The sequence below is a fragment of the Sus scrofa genome, chromosome 7 (assembly GCF_000003025.6).
Source record: "Sus scrofa isolate TJ Tabasco breed Duroc chromosome 7, Sscrofa11.1, whole genome shotgun sequence".
Lineage (NCBI taxonomy): Eukaryota > Metazoa > Chordata > Mammalia > Artiodactyla > Suidae > Sus > Sus scrofa.
In genome coordinates this window covers 27,175,326-27,196,269 of record NC_010449.5, presented here as the reverse complement: position 1 = coordinate 27,196,269, position 20,944 = coordinate 27,175,326, and the positions used below count along the sequence as shown (strand labels likewise).

Sequence of the window (20,944 nt, the reverse complement as noted above, 5' to 3'; positions counted from 1 at the left end):
TAGGGTTGCAGTTGCTGGCCTAGGTGGATCTCATTTATTTTTATTTATTTATTTAGTCTTTCTGTCTTTTTAGGGCTGACCTGCAGCATATAGAGGTTCCCTGACTAGGGGTTGAATCCGAGCTGTACCCGCTGGCCTACACCACAGCCATAGCAACGCGGAATCCGAGCTGCAACTGCGACCTATACCATAACTCACCGCAAAGCCTGATCGTTAACCCACTGGCCAGGGATGGAACCCCCAACCTCATGGTTCCTAGTGGGATTTGTTTCCATTGCGCCATAATGGGAACTCCCTTATTTATTTATTTATTTATTTATTTTTGTCTTTGTTGTTGTTGCTATTTCTTGGGCCGCTCCCGCGGCATATGGAGGTTCTCAGGCTAGGGGTCGAATCGGAGCTGTAGCCACCGGCCTACGCCAGAGCCACAGCAACGCGGGATCCGAGCCGCGTCTGCAACCTACACCACAGCTCACGGCAACGCCGGATCGTTAACCCACTGAGCAAGGGCAGGGACCGAACCCGCAACCTCATGGTTCCTAGTTGGATTCGTTAACCACTGCGCCACGACGGGAACTCCCCCCCATTTATTTTTAATACTCAGCTTACTACATTCTTCTCCCCTGAGTGTGACTGCTTGACCTCAGCCCCATCCCCATTTCCCATTTTTCTACATAGCCTACTAGGTATTTCTGGAAGTTCTGGAAAGGGTACCTTACACGAGACTCACAAGCTCTGGGGCTGGGAACTGACCCACTTGCTCCCTCTCCGGCTCAGTCTGGGCCACGCCTATTGCACCCGCCCCTCTTCCGGTAGCCGGAAGATCTCGCGGGACTTCCCAGGTGCGCGTCGAGAGCAAAGTCTGGAGGTATGGTTCCTCATCCGTGTTCGGAGGTGACAGCCTCAGGGGCTTCAGAGTGCTGGGGCGGGATGTTGCCAGCGCCAACCTATGCTTGCTGGCCTTGATCTAGAAGCAGCTCTGCTCGAAGCCAGGTAGTCTGCAAGCCTCTGGGTGCGTGAAACCTATTGGGTGGCCCAGTGCGGTAAAGCTGTCCAAGTGAACCTGTGAATCTCTAAAACTTAAAGACTTTTGTGTAGGAAAAAAATGAACAAAAACTTGAGATCTCACCCAGAAAGAGCAGCAGAGGGAGGCTTCTGCTGCACCTTCTTTCCCTACTGCACCTGGATCCCTCACCCCTCCTTTTTGTGCACCTTCGGTACAGTAACCAGTCTCCCTCCGCAGAACGCCCAAGGGTTCCAACCCTTTCCCCCTCTTAACAAGAAGCAAGGCTGCGGTCTCCTTTCCTGCTAAAAAGCGTCATTTAAAAGAAAACTGAGGAGTTCCCATTGTGGCGCAGTGGTTAAAGAATCCGACTAGGTACCATGAGGTTGCAGCAGGTTAAGGATGCAGCCTTGCCATGAGCTGTGGTGTAGGTCGCAGACACGGCTCGGATCCCGCGTTGCTGTGGCTCTGGCATAGGCCTGTGGGTACAGCTCCAATTAGACCCCTAACCTGGAAACCTCCATATGCCACGGGAGCAGCCCTAGAAAAGGCAAAAAGAAAGACAAAAAAATTGAGAAACCTCAGTCAGTAGTAACAATGGGGACTACAATACTCGTGACCCCATTTCAAAATTAGGAAACTCAATGGAGAAAATCAGAGATTGAATGACTTACCTGAAGTCACAGCCTGGGAAAACCACACACAGGGGATTAAAACCTAAGACTATCTTTGCCACCGCCCATAAAAAGGCAGTTTTCTTCCCCGCGTTGGCTGATTTTGCTTCTTGCTGAGCCTATGAGCAGAGGGAAGTAGAGTGCAGTGGGTTGAAACACCCTTATCACATTATTGCTGTTATTTCAGGGGACAGAGCCCTAATAAAAAGGCTTCTCAGCGTGTTTTTCAGCTTTTACCTTACATTTTTCTTCTTCTTTTGTCCCATTTGATAATATGCACTTCTATGCTTTAAATAAATAAATAAATAAATAAAGGAGTTCCCTTTGTAGCTCAGTGGAAACAAATCTGACTAGTGACCATAGGGTTGCAGGTTCTATCTCTGGCCTCACTCAGTGGGTTAAGGATCCGGCATTGCCTTGAGCAGATGTGGCTCAGATCCTGCGTCCGCTGTGGCTGTGGTGTAGGCTGGCGGCTGTAGCTCCCATTTGACCCTTGGCCTGGGAACTTTTATATGCTGTGGGTGTGGTCCTAAACCTCCCCAAAAAAAAGAAAGAAAGAAAAAACCCTCCCAAATCCAAAAAAGCCCCAAGCTCCGAGCAGCTGAGAAATTACAGTTATAAAAATGATGACATCTTTTGTTATGGAATAATTTTTATAGTTTTCAGTGAATTTGTATTTTTGGGGATCACTTTTCCCCCTTGAAAGAACCAACAAATTGAAATGCAATTCTTTCATTCCAGCCTTTCCTTTCTTCCCTCCCACCCTTTCTTTTTCCCTCATTGATCATTTAGGAGACACTTGCAAAGCTAAGCATGGGATACAGACATGAATACAACTGCTGTGTTTCCTTGAATACTACCCTGCAAAGAACTGGATCTTTAGAACCAAGGTAAATCAACAAAACCTCTAGTACAAATTAGAAGAGGATAAATATTTAAGCAAAATTCTGATAAAGTGCTGTTTTTTGGTTTGGTTTGATTTTGTACATAGATTTCTTTACACTGGAATACAGGGGCACTGGGGAAGCATCAATGAGAGGTGATATATGGGTTAGATTTTGAAGGATAAAGTGAAAGGTTATGTCCAGATTGGGACATGGACTCAGTTTGGGCCTGTAGGACCATTAGAAACTACATCATGGAATCAAAAATATGTTGGCTCATAGTCAACACTGACTATTCCATTTCGGAGGAACGTTCGATTTTGAAGGTGAATGATAAAAATAGTAAGTTTTAAAGGGTAGGTCAAATCCAAATCTAGAAGACCTATAATGCCAATCTAAAGACTTGGGACTTGGTTTTGTTGTGTCCTCTTTGTGCTGCGGATTGAGACTATTGTTTTGTAAACTCCTTACTTCATAGCAAAGTTTGGCCATGGGTCTGTGCTGTATCCTTCTGTTTCATTCATCCATTCATTCACTCATTCATTTTTATTCCTTCTGTCTCCATTCCCAGCTATGGCAACCATTTCATACACTTGATAGTCATACTTTTCATGTATGAGTTTTTATTGTTTAAATACTATTGTGTGCATCCTTTTAAAAATACCCTTCATTAGGGTCTCCTTGAGGATATGGGTTCTATCCCTGGCCTTGCTCAGTGGGTTAAGGGTCCAGTGTTGCTACAAGCTGTGGCATAGGTCACACACCTGGCTTCGATCTGGTGTTGCCATGGTTATAGGCCTCAGCTGCAACTCTCATTTGACCCTGGCCGTGGGGAAATATGCCATAGGTTCAGCTGTAAAAAGTTTAAAAAGTACCTTCATTGTGGAAAATTTCAAACATAAATAAACTCCTGTGCATCATCCATTTGTAATAATGATCAATTCATGTCTAACCTTGTTTTACCTATAGTCCCCCTACTTGAGCAATCCCTCCCATCAGATTACTTTGAAAAGGTCACAACTGTTATATTATTCAATCATAGATATTTCAAGCGTGCATCTTTAAAGGATAAGGACTTTTATGGGTGGGGGAACATAATGTCAATGGTATTATCCTAAAAAATTAGTGAAAATCCTTGATTATTTATTAAACAAGTGGTATTCGTATTTCCCCAGTGTTTCTGTAGAATATTAGAGGAGATGGAAATTATTAAAAGCTATAAATTTGCGGGAGGAGCCCTGCAGAGCAAGACTGAGAGCTCTGGGGAGGGGGCATTGCTCTTGGAAGGTCACTCTGAGGCTGGCTGGGGGAATGTTAGGAACCTTGCAAACTAGATCCAAACTTGCTACTGGAACAGACTCCACTGCTGGAGAACAGAAGGCTTGATGTGGTGGTAATGTTTCCCTTTTTGATCTTCTAGTTCTTGAAAACCTGGCTAACAATTCCTTAATGACTTTAACTTCTCTCTATTAAGATGGTTGTGTGTTTCTGCCTCCTGGCTAGATTCCAACTGATAGGTGTATCTCAAATCCCTTGGCTTCTCCTGTCCACCACTGTGTTGATATTATCTAAAGTTGTACTTCTAGATTATTATAAATATGTATTTTTATGTTTTATTTTCTCTCTTTGCTCATTTTTAAAAAATAAAAATTGGGGTCTGTATTTCACCTGTCTTTTTCAGACAAAATTGTATTTTTCTGATCACCTGATAGAGGTACAGTAAACTGCATAGTTTATTTTTTTTAATTTAATTTTTTTTTTTTAGGGCTGCATCCATGGCATATGGAGGTTCCCAGGCTAGGGGTCCAATCGGAGCTGTAGCTGCCCTGCCAGGCTACGCCAGAGCCACAGCAACACGGGATCCGAGCCGCGTCTGCAACCTACTACACCACAGCTCACAGTTAACCCACTGAGCAAGGCCAGAGATCGAACCTGCAACCTCATTGTTCCTAGTCGGATTCATTAGCCACTGCGCCACAAGGGAACTCCCTGCTCTTTTATAATCCTGCTCCCACCCCTCTCTGCTCTTCTTCCCCATCCCTAGGCAACCACTTACCTGTTTTTATCCCTATAGAGTAGCTGCATCTTCTAGAATTTAGCGTAAATCAGTCAAACAGTATGAACTCTTCCGTTTGTCTTGTTTAGCATTATTTTGAAGTTCATTTATGTTATTGCATGTATCAGAAGTTCATTTCTTTGTATTGCTGGGTAGTAAGTCCATTACATAAAGGAATTTATATTGTTTATCCAGTCACTTGATAATGAACATTTGGATTGTTTCTGGTTCTGGCTATTACCAGTCAATTTACTGTGAACCCTCACCTACGAGTCTTTGTATGGACATATACTTTCTTTTTCTTTTGATAGCACATTGGTGTGGAATGGCTGGGTCAGATGGTTAGGTGTATGTTTAACTTTTTAAGAAACTGACAAACTACTTTTCTAAGTTGTTGAACCTTTTCACATTCCAGCCAGCAGTATGTGAGAGTTCCCATTCCTCTGTGTCATTGGAAATGCTTGGTATGGTTGGTGTGTGGAGGTATTTCATTATGGTTTTATTATTATTATTATTGTTGTCTTTTTGGCATTTCTTGGGCCGCTCCCACGGCGTATGGAGGTTCCCAGGCTAGGGGTCCAATCGGAGCTGTAGCCACCGGCCTATGCCAGAGCCCCAGCAATGCAGGATCCGGGCTGAGTCTGCAACCTACACCACAGCTCATGGCAACGCCGGATCCTTAACCCACTGAGCAAGGCCAGGGATCGAACCTGCAACCTCATGGTTCCCAGTCAGATTCGTTATGGTTGGAACTCCTCATTATGGTTTTATCTTGCATTTCCCTAAGGACTGATTGTGTTGAGCATCTTTTCATGTGCTTATTTGCCGTCTGTATATCTTGTTGGGTAAAGTGTGTGCTCAAGATAGACTGTATTTTGAGCCATAAGACAAAAGTCTCAATACATTTAAAAGGATGCAAATCATCCAAAGTAGGTGTGAACTGAAGTTTGGCACTTGCCATCAGCCTCTACAGGGAGTAAGACATGAGCCACTGCTGCTGCCGACCCACAGCACCCCCTGAACAAAGCTCAGGATGGAGACCAGGAGTGAGGCCCTCTGTGCTCTGGGAAAACTGGAAGAACAGGTCTTCAGATAAGAATTTTTAGAAGATTTCCGGAGCCCAATTCTTAAATCTCCTCATATCTAGAAAAACACTAAAATCCCTTAACGATGACCGATGTGTGTGACTAGTAGCAAACTTCTGTAAGATGTGTGCAGGCCGCATGCTCCTGCCCCTTCACCCTTAAGACTTCTATCTTGATATTTCTCCTTTCCTTTTTGGGGCAGTATTTCAGAGCTATCTGGGGCAGTAGTTAGCGGACAAAGCAAAAGATACCTTCTGTGAGAACAGCCACTCCCAAGGGTGGGCCACTGAGCCCTGAGAGAACTCAGGAAAGAGACCAAGCCTGGCCCACATCAGAGGGCCTATCAAAGGAGTGATTCCAGGAAGCCCAGACCCTTACATCTTCCCATGGAAATTGGTTTTCTATAAATCTTTTTCTGTAAATCTGGTTATCAGTAAACCTTTTGTTCCTACTACCTTCTCTTTGTCACAAAAACTCATTTATCCTAGCTGCCCACCCCCACTTCTTGGAGGGGTTTCTCGGGGCTACCTGAGATGCTCTCTACCGGGCTTAAGTCCAAATTTCACCTCAAATAAAACTTAACTGTCAACTTGCAGGTTGTATTATTATTATTATTATTATTGTCGACATAGGTTTTCAGACTATAATGGAGTTAAATTAGAAGCCAGTAACAAAATATTTGAAAAATCCCCAGCTATTTGGATCCTGTCCTTGTTGCCGTTAAATCTGATTCTTGTAGCTTTATAGAAGATGTTCTTTTTCTCTGGAAGCTCTTAGAATTTTCTTTCTCTTTGATGTGCTTAAATTTCCCAATACTGTATCTGAGTTCTTACTCTCTCTTATTTGGTACTCTATTCTTTAGTCTGAGGTCTTTCATCTTTCTTTAATTCAGGGCTATTTATTTTTATTATTTCCTTAAATATTTTCCCCTCCCTTGAATTTTTTCTTCCTTGGATTCCTGTTTTCATTATGTCTGCATGTCTGCTTTTATCCTTCATGCATTTAGCTTTTTCTTTTTTTAATTTAATTTTTATTTTATATTGGAGTTTAGTTGGTTTACACTGCTATGTTAGTTTCAGGTGTACAGCAAAGTAATTCAATCATACATTTACATATATCCATTCTTTTTCGGATTTTTTTCCCGTATAGCTCATTATATCACTTTGAGTTCCCTGTGCTATACAGTTGGTCCCTGTTGATTATTTATTTTGTGTATAGTAGTGTGTATATGTTAATCCCAAACTCCTCATTTAGCCTCCCCAGACATCTCTCCCCTTTGGTAACTCTTAAGTTAGTTTTCAAAGTATGTGAGTCTGTTTCTCTTTTGTAAATAAGTTCATTTGTACCTTTTTTTTTTTTTTTTAGATTTAACTGCTTATTTCTATATTTATCTCTCTATCCCTTTTTTCCCTCCCTTCTGGGAGATTTCCCTAGTCTGTTCTTTCAGTTTTGCAATTTATTCTTTAGTTATAGTCTGTTTGCTATTTATCCCATCCACTATTCTATCTTTAAGTGCTGCTGTTGTGGTTATTGCTGTTTTAAATATACTGAATCTTTCCATTTGGCTCTCTTTTTGACTTTTTTTCTTGCTTCATATTACCAGTATCTTTTTGACAACAGTGGTTGTGCTTTTTAAAAATTCTTTATTTGTTCTAGTATGTCTGCTTGATTCAATCTATGTTGTGCAGTTTGTGGTTTTCCTTTTATAGTGATTCTGACCTCAGGTTTCAGGCTGTGAGTGGATGGTCCCCTAGAGTTATTGGGTACCAGATGAGATACTACAGCTCACGCCCTGTTAGATGTAATTAGCCATTCCTTATGCGGGCTGGCGAAGAGGCTGAGAGGAGTGGGTCTCAGGGCAGCTGGTCAGCTGGTGGCTTCTGACTCCCAGGGGGGACAGGGTGGGCAGTAGTCCAAAAGAAATCTAGGAGAGGCAGAACAGAAACAAACAGCATCTCTCTCACCTGTTATTCCACCTCTGCATGCCCCTCCACCCAGAGCTGATAATGGCCTTTAGTCTCTCCAGAGATTATTCACAGTTTTTAAGATTAATGTATCCTCTCTTTTGCAGTCTCCCCAGAGCTGATTCCCCTTGCCCTGTCTCCACTAAACATCTTATCGTACTTTGTGGCCTAGCAGAGGGGAATAGGTTACTGAGAGCTTTTGAGTTTTGCTGGAAGAAAACTAATCTTGCAGCAGAGCACAATAAAAAGAGGAAGGAAACAGTTACTAGCCTAAGTAAGCAATAACAAAGATCTGAATTAATAGTTTGTATGTTGAAGAAGATTTTTTTTCCCTTATAAATGATTTACTTGTTAGTTGAGCCCAAACTTGAAGAAGCTATTGTTTTATTTTGCTCCCCCCACCCAACATGTTTGTTCTTAGTTCTTTTTTTTGGGAGTGAATTGCAAACTAAGCACTGGGAGAAATTCAAGATGTTAAAAGTGAAAAAGGAAGCTAAATGAGGCCAGATTGGAGAGCAAATTGTTATTATTTAAAACTTATGGACCACCCTGACTATGACAAGTTCTATTTAAAAAAGTACAGAAACATGATTCCTTCCATTGAACAGCTAGCCTTTTTCGGGAAATATATACCACATTTCTTTGTGTGTTTTACTCCACATACTGCCAATATTTAAACTTGTTTAATTTGAGGAATTTCCTTTTAGTTTTCTTTCCCTTAATTTTTTTTTTTTTTTGAGGGCGGGTTCCCTTTCTCTTTTTATAAAAATAAAGAATATGAATAGATGTTATGTTCACTTTATTGGCTGAAAGTTGGTGTCTAGGACACTATCTTTACCCTTCATAGAGCAAGCTAGATGGAGCATTTGTTACCCCCTTGCAACTATTCATTGCCTTTGCTTCTCTGCTTGACAGTAACTGGCTCTATTTTTATTTTAAACTAAAATCAAATAAATCAATTTGAACTGTACCATGCAAGATTAATGTTAACTATAAACATATGAAAACATGCTCAATCTAAGTAAGACAAACAACTTATTTTCTTTTTTTTTTTTTTTTTGCCTATCAAACTGCTAACAATTAAATGTAAAGAGGGTTTTGGCATTAAGAATTCTCATAAAATGCTGATGGGAAGGATACTCATAGATACAGCTGTAGCTGCCTCTTTGTGGCTGCCACCACATCCCATATACATAGGTTCTCAAACTTCAGCTCAGAATAACTTAGAGAGCTTGTTAAAACATGGATTGCTTGGCCCCCCTCCTAGATTTCTGATTCAGTAAGCCTGGGGTGATGCCTGAGAATTTGCTTGGCTAGCAAGTTCCCAGGCCATGGTGACGCTGGTGGCCCAGGACCAACTTCGAGAACCATTGGTTCTCAACCCTGGCTGTACCTGAGGATCTTAAAAAGAATACCATCGCCAAAAACTGCCAGTGCTTAGATCTGCTCCCAGTGCTTCTAGTTTAATGGTTTGAAAGGGGCCGGGATATGTGTATTTTATAAACGCTCTTTTTTAAAGGTGAGTTTAAGGGGCTCTTTGGGTTGGACTGAGAAGACCGCTGTCTTCTCATTCTCCATTTGTCCTCCAAAGGAACTCATTGAGTTGCTGTTTCACTTCCAGTCAAGCCTTCGGCATTAAGGTGTTATCAGGATATTTTTATTTAAATTGGTATGCCCATTGGTCTTGGTCACTACCAAAATACAAGTCGTTGAGTATTTATCATCTCCCTACTCTTGTTTTGTTTTGTTTTGCTTTTTTTTAGGGCCGCACCCACAGCATATGGAAGTTCCCAGGCTAGGGGTCGAATTGGAGCTGAAGCCTCCAACTTATGCCACAGACACAGCAATGCAGGATCTGAGCTGCGTTTGTGACCTACACCATAGCTCACAGCAACGCTGGATTCTTAACCCACTGAGTGAGGCCAGGGGCTGAACCCGAATCCTAATGGATCTTAGTCGGGTTCATTAACTGCTGAGCCACGAAGGGAACTCCTTCTTACTTTTCTTTTTAAAATGATTTTTATTTTTTGCATTAGAATTGGTCTACAGTGTTCTGTCAGTTTTCTACTGTATAGCAAAGTGACCCAGTCACACGTATGTATACATTCTTTTTCTCACATTATCCTCCATCATGTTCCATTGTAAGTGACTAGATAGAGTTCCCTGTGCTATACAGCAGGATCTCATTGTTTATCCATTCCAGAGGCAATAGTCTGCATCTATTAATCCCAGATTCCCAGTTCATCCTACTCCTTCCCCCCTCCCCGTTGGCAACCACAAGTCTGTTCTCCAAGTCCATGATTTTCTTTTCTGTGGAATGGTTATTTTGTGCAGTGTATAAGATTCCAGATATAAGTGATATCATATGGTATTTGTCTTTCTCTTTCTGACTTCACTTAGTATGAGAGTCTCTAGTTCCATCCATGTTGCTGCAAATGGCATTATTTTGTTCTTTTTATGGCTGAGTAGTATTCCATTGTATATACATACCACATCTTCTTAATCCATTAATCTGTCAATGGACATTTAGGTTGTTTCCATGTCTTGGCTATTGTGAATAGTGCTGCAATGAACATATGGGGTGCATGTATCTTTTTCAAGGAAAGTTTTGTCTGGATTTAGGCCCAAGAGTGGGAATTTGGCCCATATGGCAGTTCTATATTTAGTTTTCTGAGGTACCTCCATACTGTTTTCCATAGTGGTTGTACCAATTTACCATGATTTTTCTCCTCTGATCCAGTCTCTCCTCCCTTTCTCCCTTCTTTCTCATCTCTCTATCATCTTCTAGTTGCTTCCTCTAGAATTCTTCACTAAGTGGTTATTAATAATCTCTTCTCTACCTTCAGGGTTTCAACCTTTTTTTTTTCCCCTTCATCTGAAGCTTGGCTTGTTTCTGAAGATAGCACTTTTCTTGCAACCCTTCCAGATGCAGGCTGCATTTATAAAAGGAGACTCTCTTTGGGGCTTTCAACACAGAGCCCTGAGATGGATAAGATATGCCCCAGGCCCCCTAAATTGCCTCTCCTAGGTACCTCAAGTTTTACCCTTAGCATTTTAATCTTTAGGCTGGGCATGGGTAATGCTGTTATGTTTTCTCATATATTTAACTTTTACTGTGAAAAAGTTTCAGATACCTTCAGAATAGGTTATGTGCCTTATGTGAGGAATTAGCCTCCTTTCAAAGTATGATTGACAAGAGACTTGTGTGCACACAGTAATAGAAACTGCCACTTGGTCTGAATCAACTCTCAAAGTTTACTGAGGATTTTCCTTCTCTTCCCTCCAAGTTCTCTCCATACCGTACAAAGAGACTCAAAACTAGAGACTAGGAAGAAGAGGCAGAACACAGCCCATCTCTAAAAGCCACTCCTGGAGGTTCCCATTGTGGTTCAGTGGTAAGGAACCTGACCACTATCCATGAAGATGCTGGTTCAATCCCTGGCCTTGCTCAGTGGGTTAAGGATCCGTTGTTGCCATGAGCTGTGGTGTAGGTTGCAGATGTGGCTCTGATCTGGCGTTGCTGTGACTGTGGTATAGGCCAGTAGCTATAGCTCTGATTAGACCCCTAGCCTGGAAACTTATATATGCTGCAGATGCACCCTAAAAAACACACACACGCAAAAAAAGACAAAAAATAAAAGTCACTCCCTATGGGCTTGAGTTTCCCTGGTTCATTGATTTCTCCTAAGGCCCATTATGATTATGACCAGAGAAGAACAATTTTTTTTTTTTGTCTTTTTGCCATTTCTTGGGCCGCTCCCGCGGCATATGGAGGTTCCCAGGTTAGGGATCTAATCGGAGCTGGAGCCGCCAGCCTATGCCAGAGCCACAGCAATGCAGGATTCGAGTTGCGTCTGCAACCTACTCCACAGCTCACGGCAATGCCAGATCTTTAACCCACTGAGCAAGGCCAGGGATCGAACCCAAAACTTCATGGTTCCTAGTCGGATTCGTTAACCACTGAGCCACGACAGGAACTCCCAAGAACAATTTTTATGGCTCATTGATGGGTACATAAGCCTACCTCACCCCACACATTTTGAAGAAGTACACAGTCTTTCTCTTTGGAGGAAGTCTGCTTCCAGTGTTTTTTCTTAGGAATTGTTTCTTGTAATGAAATGCACTAGCCAAAGGTCACCAGAAACAAGTTAATATTTCAACAAAGATAGATTTATTTTATTCTCTTCCCTGTCTCCTCCCTCCCTGGAGATTATATTAAACCAGTGAGACCAAAGATGCCTAAGTGATCAATAAGGATCATTTACAAGCATATTGTTATCTGATGCCCCACAAGTGAGAGATACAAAGGAGGAGTTGCCATCGTGAAAGAAGAGTCTGGCCAGGGCCAGAGCCTGACTAACTTGACATGGAGTGGGTTCTGTAAAGGTCAGATTTCTGCCTTCCCCAAGTTCTGTTTCCTTTAGCTCTTTCAGTGGAGGACAGTTAAGTATTAGCATAAATTACAAGTAAATATCTTTCTAACATGTAGAACCTCGGGAGTTCCCGTTGTGGAGAGCTGAAAGGAATCCAACTAGTATCCATGAGGAGGTGCGTTCGATCCCTGGCCTTGCTTAGTGGGTCGGGCAAAGGCGTTACCATGAGCTGGGGCAGTGGTTGCAGATGTGGGTCGGATCCTGTGGCATAGGCCAGCAGCTGTAGCTCTGATTTGACCCCTAGCCTGGGAACTTCCATATGCTGTGGGTGTGGCCTTATAAAGCAAAAAAAAAAAAAAAAAAAAGTAGAACCTTGAAAGAATAGGCACTGGCTTGTTTTTTTTCTTTAGCTCTTTTTTTCTGTTATATTTATAAACAACACAGAAAAGAGTCCAGAACCTGAAAACCAATAAAATTAAACTCAAAAGTACATATTGTTGTATATTCTAATTTTACGTGATTTCCCCCCTTCTCTTCTTAGAAAGTCCTGAAATTCAAGATCTGTGAGGGTCAGTAGTCCTTATCATGCTTTTTTTTTTCCTTGCTTTTTTATGTTAGTAGATTTAGGGAACAAATCATTCATTCATTCAAATGAAGCTGTCATAGTGTTGAGGATATAGAGCAGAGACAGACACGGACCCGACCCTTTAGGAACTCAAAGCCCCAGAACACCATTCCTTCACTGTGCTTTAGCACCGCCTCTAAAGAAAAGAAGAAGGAAAGTACTTCTATTTTGAATATATGGGTATATAGGAGTTCCCATCCTGCCTCATTGTGTTAAGAACCCAATATAGTCTCCTTGAGGGTGCAGGTTTGATCCCTGGCCTCACTCAGTAGGTTAAGAATCTGTAGGTGGGGCCACAAAAGAAAAAAAAAGAATATGTGGTGTATATACGATTCATGATATTTATGATTCCTTTAAATGAATTAGGAGGAAGGTCCTAGAGTATTTTATAGATTAAGCAAAACATAGTTGTGGTAGGTGGCAAAAATAGCCACTAATGATTTCATCCTTGTTTGTGTGCCCTTTTGCAATGTCAATCCCTGGTCTTCCCACCAAAAGTTAATTCTGTGTCTCCACCCAGTAAACCTGGGCTTGGCCAACAGGGCATCAACTAAGGTACTGTTAAGGAGATAGTTGAAAACTGCTTGTGCATTAGGACTTGCTGTCTTGCTGTACTTGGAACCACGTGGTCGAGCTTGAGCTCCCTTGCTAGATGAAGACACATGGCCATGACCATGTCACTCTGGCTAACATATGGCAACCACCAGAGATGAGACCAGGCTATCCCAGACCTTATGACTGCAGCTGCACCATTAACTACCAATAAGTACATGAGTGACTTATAGGACCCAGACCAGAGCTACCCATGGGGAAGTTTGGGGTTGAAGTCATTCCACCGCACAGAATTGTGGAAAATAGTAAATGCGTATTGTTTTAAGTCACTCCATTTAGGGGGTGTTGTTATGCAGTAAAAGCAATTGATACTATTGTAATTATTTTTTACATTTTTATTTATTTTTTTGTCTTTTTGCTTTTCCTAGGGCTGCTCCCGTGGCACATGGAGGTTCCCAGGCTAGGGGTTGAATCGGAGCTGTTGCCGCCGGCCTACACCACAGCCACAGCAACGCGGGATCCGAGCCGCATCTGCGACCTACACCATGGCTCATGGCAATGCCAGATCCTTAACCCACTGAGCAAGGCCAGGGATCAAACCTGAAACCTCATGGTTCCTAGTCGGATTCGTTAACCACTGCGCCACGACGGTAACTCCTATAATTGTAATTTTTAATCTCTTAAAACTTAAAAAAAATTAACCTACTCTAACTACAGAATTAAGATGAGTTCAGGAAGTAAAAATATAGGTATATAGGTAATCTTCTAATGTAATATTTTTTAAGACTGCCTGTCAATTCTATTGATGTTTTTACCTGAGGATATAAATAATTGGTAGAGATCTTAAAAAAAACAAACTTTATTGAGGTCTGACAAACAAAAAACTGGAAGTATTTATTTATTTATTTATTTGCTTTTTAGGGACATACTTGTGGCATATGGAGGTTCCCAGGCTAGGGGTCCAATCGGAGCTGTAGCTGCTGGCCTACACCACAGCCATGATAACGCCAGATCGGAGCCGCGTTTGCACCTACCCCACAGCTCCTGGCAATGCTGGATCCGTAACCTACTGAGCGAGGCCAGGGATCAAACCTGCATCCTCATGGATGCTAGTCAGATTCGTTAACCCTGAGCCATGATAGGAACCCTGGAAGTATTTAATATATGGGAGGGAGTGGGATGCACAGGGAGTTTGGGGTTAGTAGATACAAACTATTACATTTAGAATGTAGTATTTATTGTATACAACCTGTTTGGGAACTGGTGGAGATCATTTCTGGTTTTTATTATCTCTAGTACTGATCTGAAATTGAAATTGGTTAGGTGTAAGATTTCCAGATAACAGATGAATAAAAGAACAGGTGATTGTCTTGGCTTTTAGTCTGGTTCTGCCTGATACACTACAAGTCAATATTTACTTAATGAGTAGTATTTATTGCCTTTTGATTAAGAAACAGGCTGTGTTTTTTATATGAAAATTACTGGGAGGTAGGAGAGAATGGGATGGACAGAGAGTTTGGGGTTAGTAGATGCAAACTTACATTTAGAATGGATAAGCAATGAGGTCCTGCTGTACAGCACAGGGAACTATATCCAATCTCTTGGGATAGAATATTATGGAAAATAGTATGAAAAAAAGAATGTATGTATGACTGGGTCGCTATGCTTTACGGCAGAAATTGACACAACACTGTAAGTCAACTATGCTTTAATTAAAAAATAAATAGAAAACTGAAGACAATTTACCATGATGAGTTAATACTTGCTGTCTACCCATAATCCAGCTACTCATCCCCTCTATGTGATGGCTCCAAGGGATACATTCCAGGATGTGGTAGTTACAGTCTTTGGCTATGAGCCCAAGTGGGTGCAGCAGTTGTATCTGTGCTCTTTGTTGTGTGATACTCCTCAGCCTACTGGAATCTGGTTTCTGCTCTGCCATGCCAACCAAGTGCTTCTCATCAAGGTCACAAAGGACTCGGTATTGCTAAATCCAGTGGACACTTCAAACTTCTATTTTCACATCTTAGCCGCGCGTGACACTGATGACCAATTCCTTCTTTAAATATGTTCTTCTTGTAACTTCTGTCATGCTCCCATCTTCTGGTTTTCTTGTTCGTTTGAGGGTTTTTTTGTATCTCTCAGTCCTTTAAATATTGGTGTTCCTTCAGGGTAGGTCCTGGGTCACCTTCTAGTCTTTTTGTTCCTGGGCAGTCTCATCCCTTGCCTAGGTTCTTATCTTCTACACTAATGTTTTCCAAATTAATGTCTTCAGCTGAAATCTCTTTCCTGAGCATTAGAAATCAAACCATCAGCTGAGCAGCTTTTCTTGATGTCTTAATCTCAACCTGTCCCAGACTAAAGGCAAAATACTTCTCCCCTCTGCTCCCCACCCCCAATCTGTCAGCTCCTTCTATGGTTGAAACTGCAGTAAATGACACTAACATCCATCTGGTTACCCAGGAGAGAAACTTGGGAACCATCTTTAACTTCTACCTCACCTCTACCATGGTCCTAAATTAACCAACCCTGTCAGTTCCTCCCTCTCAAAAGCTCTTGAATAAATCCAGTTCTCTTTAGCTTTCTCTCGCTGCAGTCCAGAGAATGTGTGTTCCCAAATCATCTGTCTCTGTGCCAGCCAAGGCCTGAAATGCCAAGCACTTGACTCCATTGTCCTTTTCATTTTGCCAGGCAGTACCTGCCCCGAAGCTGCAAAGAAAAATGCCCCGGATGACTTAATCTGAAAGGGCCAGAGAGCGTGGAAATGTGACCGTGTATGTGAAACCTTATTCATTTAAAAATATGATCTAGTTGCATCTGTGATAATTTCTAGAGCTTAATGATTTCTTCATTTATTTTCTAGAGCTCCATATCTACTTTATAGCTAATAGTAACCATAATCTCTGTTATAGCTAGTAATATACTACTAAAATGTAGTAGTGTACTAGTATGGCTATAGGAAATAGCACAGATTGCTTTTCTCTCTTCATAGTTTTAGCTTTGAATTGCCTATGTTGAAACTCAAATGTTTGTTTTCTAATTTTTTGCACATTCTCGAGAGCTATTTTTTGTAGTCTGCTGGAATTTTTCATCCCCATATTTGCTTGGCAATTTTTCTTACCCCCAAGCTGTCCAGTGTCTACTGTAGAATTACGATTCTGTAAAGATCAACCTTTTAACTGTTGGATGACTCCTCATTGCTTACAGCATTTTTTTTTTTTAAACTCTGTATCTCTGGCTGGCCTGTTACCTCTCTGTTCTTGCTGTATGGGAAGTATCCAGGAACTCACTGAGGCACTGTGACAGATACACAACTGAAGTACAAACGAATGATGCTCCATGGGGCTGTCCTGGACCACGGAGGGATGGGAGCCAAGGTATGATGTCAATAAATGCACTTTAGTGACTTGATTTCTTTCATCCTCAGTCTCCTGTTCTGTCAAATGTAGAGAAGAATATTTACATCACAATCAATGCCCTCCAGGGTATCGAGGATGGATTAAATAAGATAAAGTATGTACAGGTCTGTCAAATAGTAGACACTCAATAAAGGTTAATTTTCCTCTCTGTTCCTACATTTATGAAATTGTGATAATTGTGAGTGTTATTATTTTGGTTAGTTTTTTTACTATTAGGCTTTTAAAAAAATAAAGAAAACATTTATTTATTTATTTATATTACGATTATTATTTTTGGCCATGTGTGTGTGTGGCATGCAAGTTCCTGGGTCAGGGATTGAACCCATGCCACAGCAGCAACCAAAGCCACAGCAGTGACAATGCTGGATCCTTAACCCACCGAGCCACCAGGGAACTCTGAAAATAATCTTTTAAACTTAAACATCTGGGAAAATTGGAATTAATACTAACCAATAATCAATAACGATAGCCAAGAAATATAGCTGAAATAGTATTCAATGTGTAGTAAAAAAAAGTACATTCTAGTTCTGGTTCCAATTATGACTGTGTGTGTCACTTCGGACAATTTATGGCCACTTACACAACATTGCTTGAGGAAATAGACTTGTCCCAATTCCTAGCAACTGTTGGCAGGACGGTGGGATGCAAGAAGGAGAAAAATGTTTAATAGTAACACAGTCAACAGGCCATTTATTTCTGGCTTTCACTCCAAGTAGGAAGTGAAATAGGTTTGAAACCACACACACACACTTAGTCATGGCATGCAAAATGACGGTCTGCAGAAAGGACACTGTATTTCCAGTCTCACAGATGCAGTGACAGAGCTCAGTGATTCACAGCCAGGAATAGACAAAGCCTTTCATCATGACTGGTTGATACCAACTCAGTCTTAAAAGAATTCCTGGGAGTTCTCATTGTGGCTCAGTGGAAACGAACCCAACTAGTATCCCTGAGGTTGCAGGTTCGATCCCTGGCCTCGCTCAGTGGGTTAAGGATCCAGCATTGCCATGAGCTGTGGTGTAGGCTGCAAACGTGGCTTGGATCTGGCATTGCTGTGGCTGTGGCCTAGGCCTATAGCTCTGATTCGACTCCTAGCCTGGGAACTTCTGTATGCCCCAGGTATGGCCCTAAAAAGAAAAAAAAAAAAAAAAAAGAATTTCTGTGAACAAGCTAAAAGCAAAGCTAACTCTCTGAAATCACTCTTGAAGATCCCAAGGCAAAAAAACAGTATCTAAAAGATTGAGTCGCATAAACATGTGGTGAGTCATATGAAGAAAACAGAGTGAACCCTAACTAGTCTCTTCCTCCACTAAGACTTTTAGGAAAGAGGAGCTAAGGAAGATATCAAAACATACTCTCTGTCCTTTAGAATTTGCTGTGTTTATGGAGAGTGAACTGTGTATAAATCTCATGATTGGCTGTCATTTCCATCATTCTCAGCAGTTGCTTTATTTCTTTAAAAATCCTTAGTTAATTATTTTATGTGTTTTGGGTTTTTTTTTTTTAATTGTGGTAAAAACCAGTGTTCCCTCTTAGCCATTTTTAAGTATACAGTTCAATAGTGTTAAGTATTCTCACATTGTTGTGCAACAGCTCTCTAGAACTTTCTCATCTTGCAACACTAAAATTCTGTACCCACTGCACACTAATTCCTCCCTCCCTTGGCAGCCATCTTTTTATTTTCTGTTTCTATGATTTTGACTACTTTGTAATAGGGAAGAACAAATCTGGCTCCATATCAGATCTGTTCCTTTTCCTGCAATGTTAACCTTTGTCTTCTGTCACTTGTGCTTAGTCATCCTGTCTCTGCACCTTTTGTAAAAGGATGCTGCCTCTAGCCTGAAATATATAGGATAGGCTATTCTTAAGGCTCTGGCCTTTAAGAGTATTACATTTTTAGATAAAAAGTTGCAGAATAGAGAATAACATTTGTTTTGTTGGAGGTTTATAGGAAGGTGGTGACCTGACCTACATGGACAACAACAGGAGCAAAAGATTTCCTCACTAACAAGTCTGCCACAACTAAGTGCTCCTCCTCCCCTTTCTTGTATAAAAAGAGCCTGAATTCTGACTGAGGGGAGATGTTTCTTTGGGACATTAGTCCATCATCTTCTTGGTCTGCTGGCTTTCCAATTGAAAGTCATCATCTCTTGCCCCAGCAAATCGTGGCCTGGTTTATTGGCCTGTTGTGTAGTGAGCAGAATGGGCTTGGATTTAGTCACACTTTTGTGACTGGCTTATTTTGCTGAGCATAATGTCCTCAAGGTTCATCTATATTTTAGCATGTGACAGGATTTCATTCTTTTTTAAGACTTTTTCATCTTTCATTGTATGTATATACCATATTTTCTTTATCTGTTCCTCTGCTGCTGGATATTTGGGTTGCTTCCACTTATTGGCTATGGTGAAAAATGCTGCTGTGGGTATGCACTTACTCTTTGAGATTCTACTTTGAATTATTTGGGATATTTACTCAGAAGTGGAATTGCTGAATCATATGGTAGTCCTGTTTTTAATTATTATTATTATTATTATTTGTCTTTTTGTCCTTTTTAGGGCCACACCCATGGCATATGGAGGTTCCCAGGCTAGAGGTCCAATTGGAGCTACAGCTGCTGGCCTACACCACAGCCACAGCAACTCCAGATCCTTAAACCACTGAGCGAGGCCAGGGATTGAACTCACAACCTCATGGTTCCTAGTCAGATTTGTTTCTGCTGTGCCAAGACAGGAACGCCCCTGTTTTTCATTTTTAAGGGAACCTCATATTGTTTCTCATAATGGCTGCACAATTTTACTTTCCTACCAACGGTGCACAAGAGCTCCAATTTCTCTGCATCCTCATCAACACTTTTTATTTTCTGTTCTTTTTACGGGGACAATCCTAATGGGTATGAGGTGATAATATCATTGTGGTTTTGACCTGGGATTGTTTTATGATTAATAATGTTGAGCATTTTTTCATGTGCTTGTTGACCATTCTTATATCTTCTTTGGAAAACTGTCATTCAAATTCTTTTCCCCATTTTTAAATTCAGATTATTTGGTTTTTTGTTTTTGAGTTGTTCCTTATATTTTCCAGATACCAACTTATATGTCAGATATGTGATTTGCAAATATTTTCTCCCATTCTGTAGATGCCCTTGTCATTCTATTAACTGTTTCCTTGATGCACAAAGTTTTTAAGTTCAATATTATCCCATTTGTCTATCTTTGTTTTTGTTGCCCATGCTTTTATATCTAAGAAATCCTTGCTGAATCCAGTGTCATAAAGCTTCTTCCTATGTTTTCTTTTACACTACATTACTACTTTTACTTTAAGCAATTGTCTTTTAAAGAAACTAAGATTTAAAAAAATCCTTTTAGTACACCTTTAGTATTTTCCATGTTCTTCATTCCTTCCTCTTAATCTGAGATTCCATTTGGTTTTGTTTTTCCTTCAGCCTGAAGAAATGGCTTTAGCATTTCTTACAGTGAAGGTCTGCTAACAGCAACTTCTTTCAGATTTCGTTTATCAGAATTTGTCTTTATTTTATGCTCCCTCTCTTTCAATGATAACTATGCTGGATTTTGAAATTTGAGTTGATAGTATTTTTTTTTCTTGCCTCTCTTTTACAATGTATTTTCTGCCTTCTTGTCCTATTGTTTGTGCTGAGACATCATTTTGAGTTTGTATTATAGTTCCCCTGAATATAGGGCATATTTTGCTCTGGCTTCTGTTAAGATTTTTCTGCTCATTTTTTGGATTTGTCTTCATGTTGACTATGGTACATCTTGGCATATTTATCTTGCATGGGCTTTACTGACTGTCTTGGATCTGTAAAATGATTTTTCAAAAATCCAGATTTGTAAACATTTCTTCCATCTTTCCCTCAAATAGTTTTTTTTCCCCTCTCTGTTCTCTTTCTCTTTTCATTCTGATGATATGTTAGGTTACTGGTATTGCCCAATAGGTCACCAAGACTGTTCATTAACGTTTCTTCTCTGGAGTTCCCGTCGTGGCTCAGTGGTTAACAAATCCGACTAGGAACCATGATGTTGTGGGTTCCATCCCTGGCCTTGCTCAGTGGGTTGAGGATCCGGCGTTGCTGTGAGCTGTGATGTAGGTTGCAGATGCAGCTCGGATCCCGAGTTGCTGTGGTTCTGGTTGCTGTGGCTCTGGCAAAGCCATAGCCGGTGGCTATGGCTCAGATTCGACCCCTAGCCTGGGAACCTCCATATGCTGCAGGAGCGGCCCAAGAAATGACAAAAGACAAAAAAAAAAAAAAAAAAAAAAAAAAAACCAACCAACCAAACAAACAAAAAAAAA

General features: G+C 41.0%; 1 long non-coding RNA gene across 1 annotated transcript in view; it reads left to right on the top strand.

Annotated features, from left to right (window-relative positions):
- The window catches only part of LOC102166539, a 67,387-nt gene continuing 47,281 nt past the window's right edge, over positions 839-20,944 (top strand). The window contains exons 1-2 of the long non-coding RNA XR_002345638.1: positions 839-868; positions 2,470-2,567. This is a non-coding gene — a long non-coding RNA (uncharacterized LOC102166539). The remainder of the gene's footprint in view (positions 869-2,469; positions 2,568-20,944) is intronic.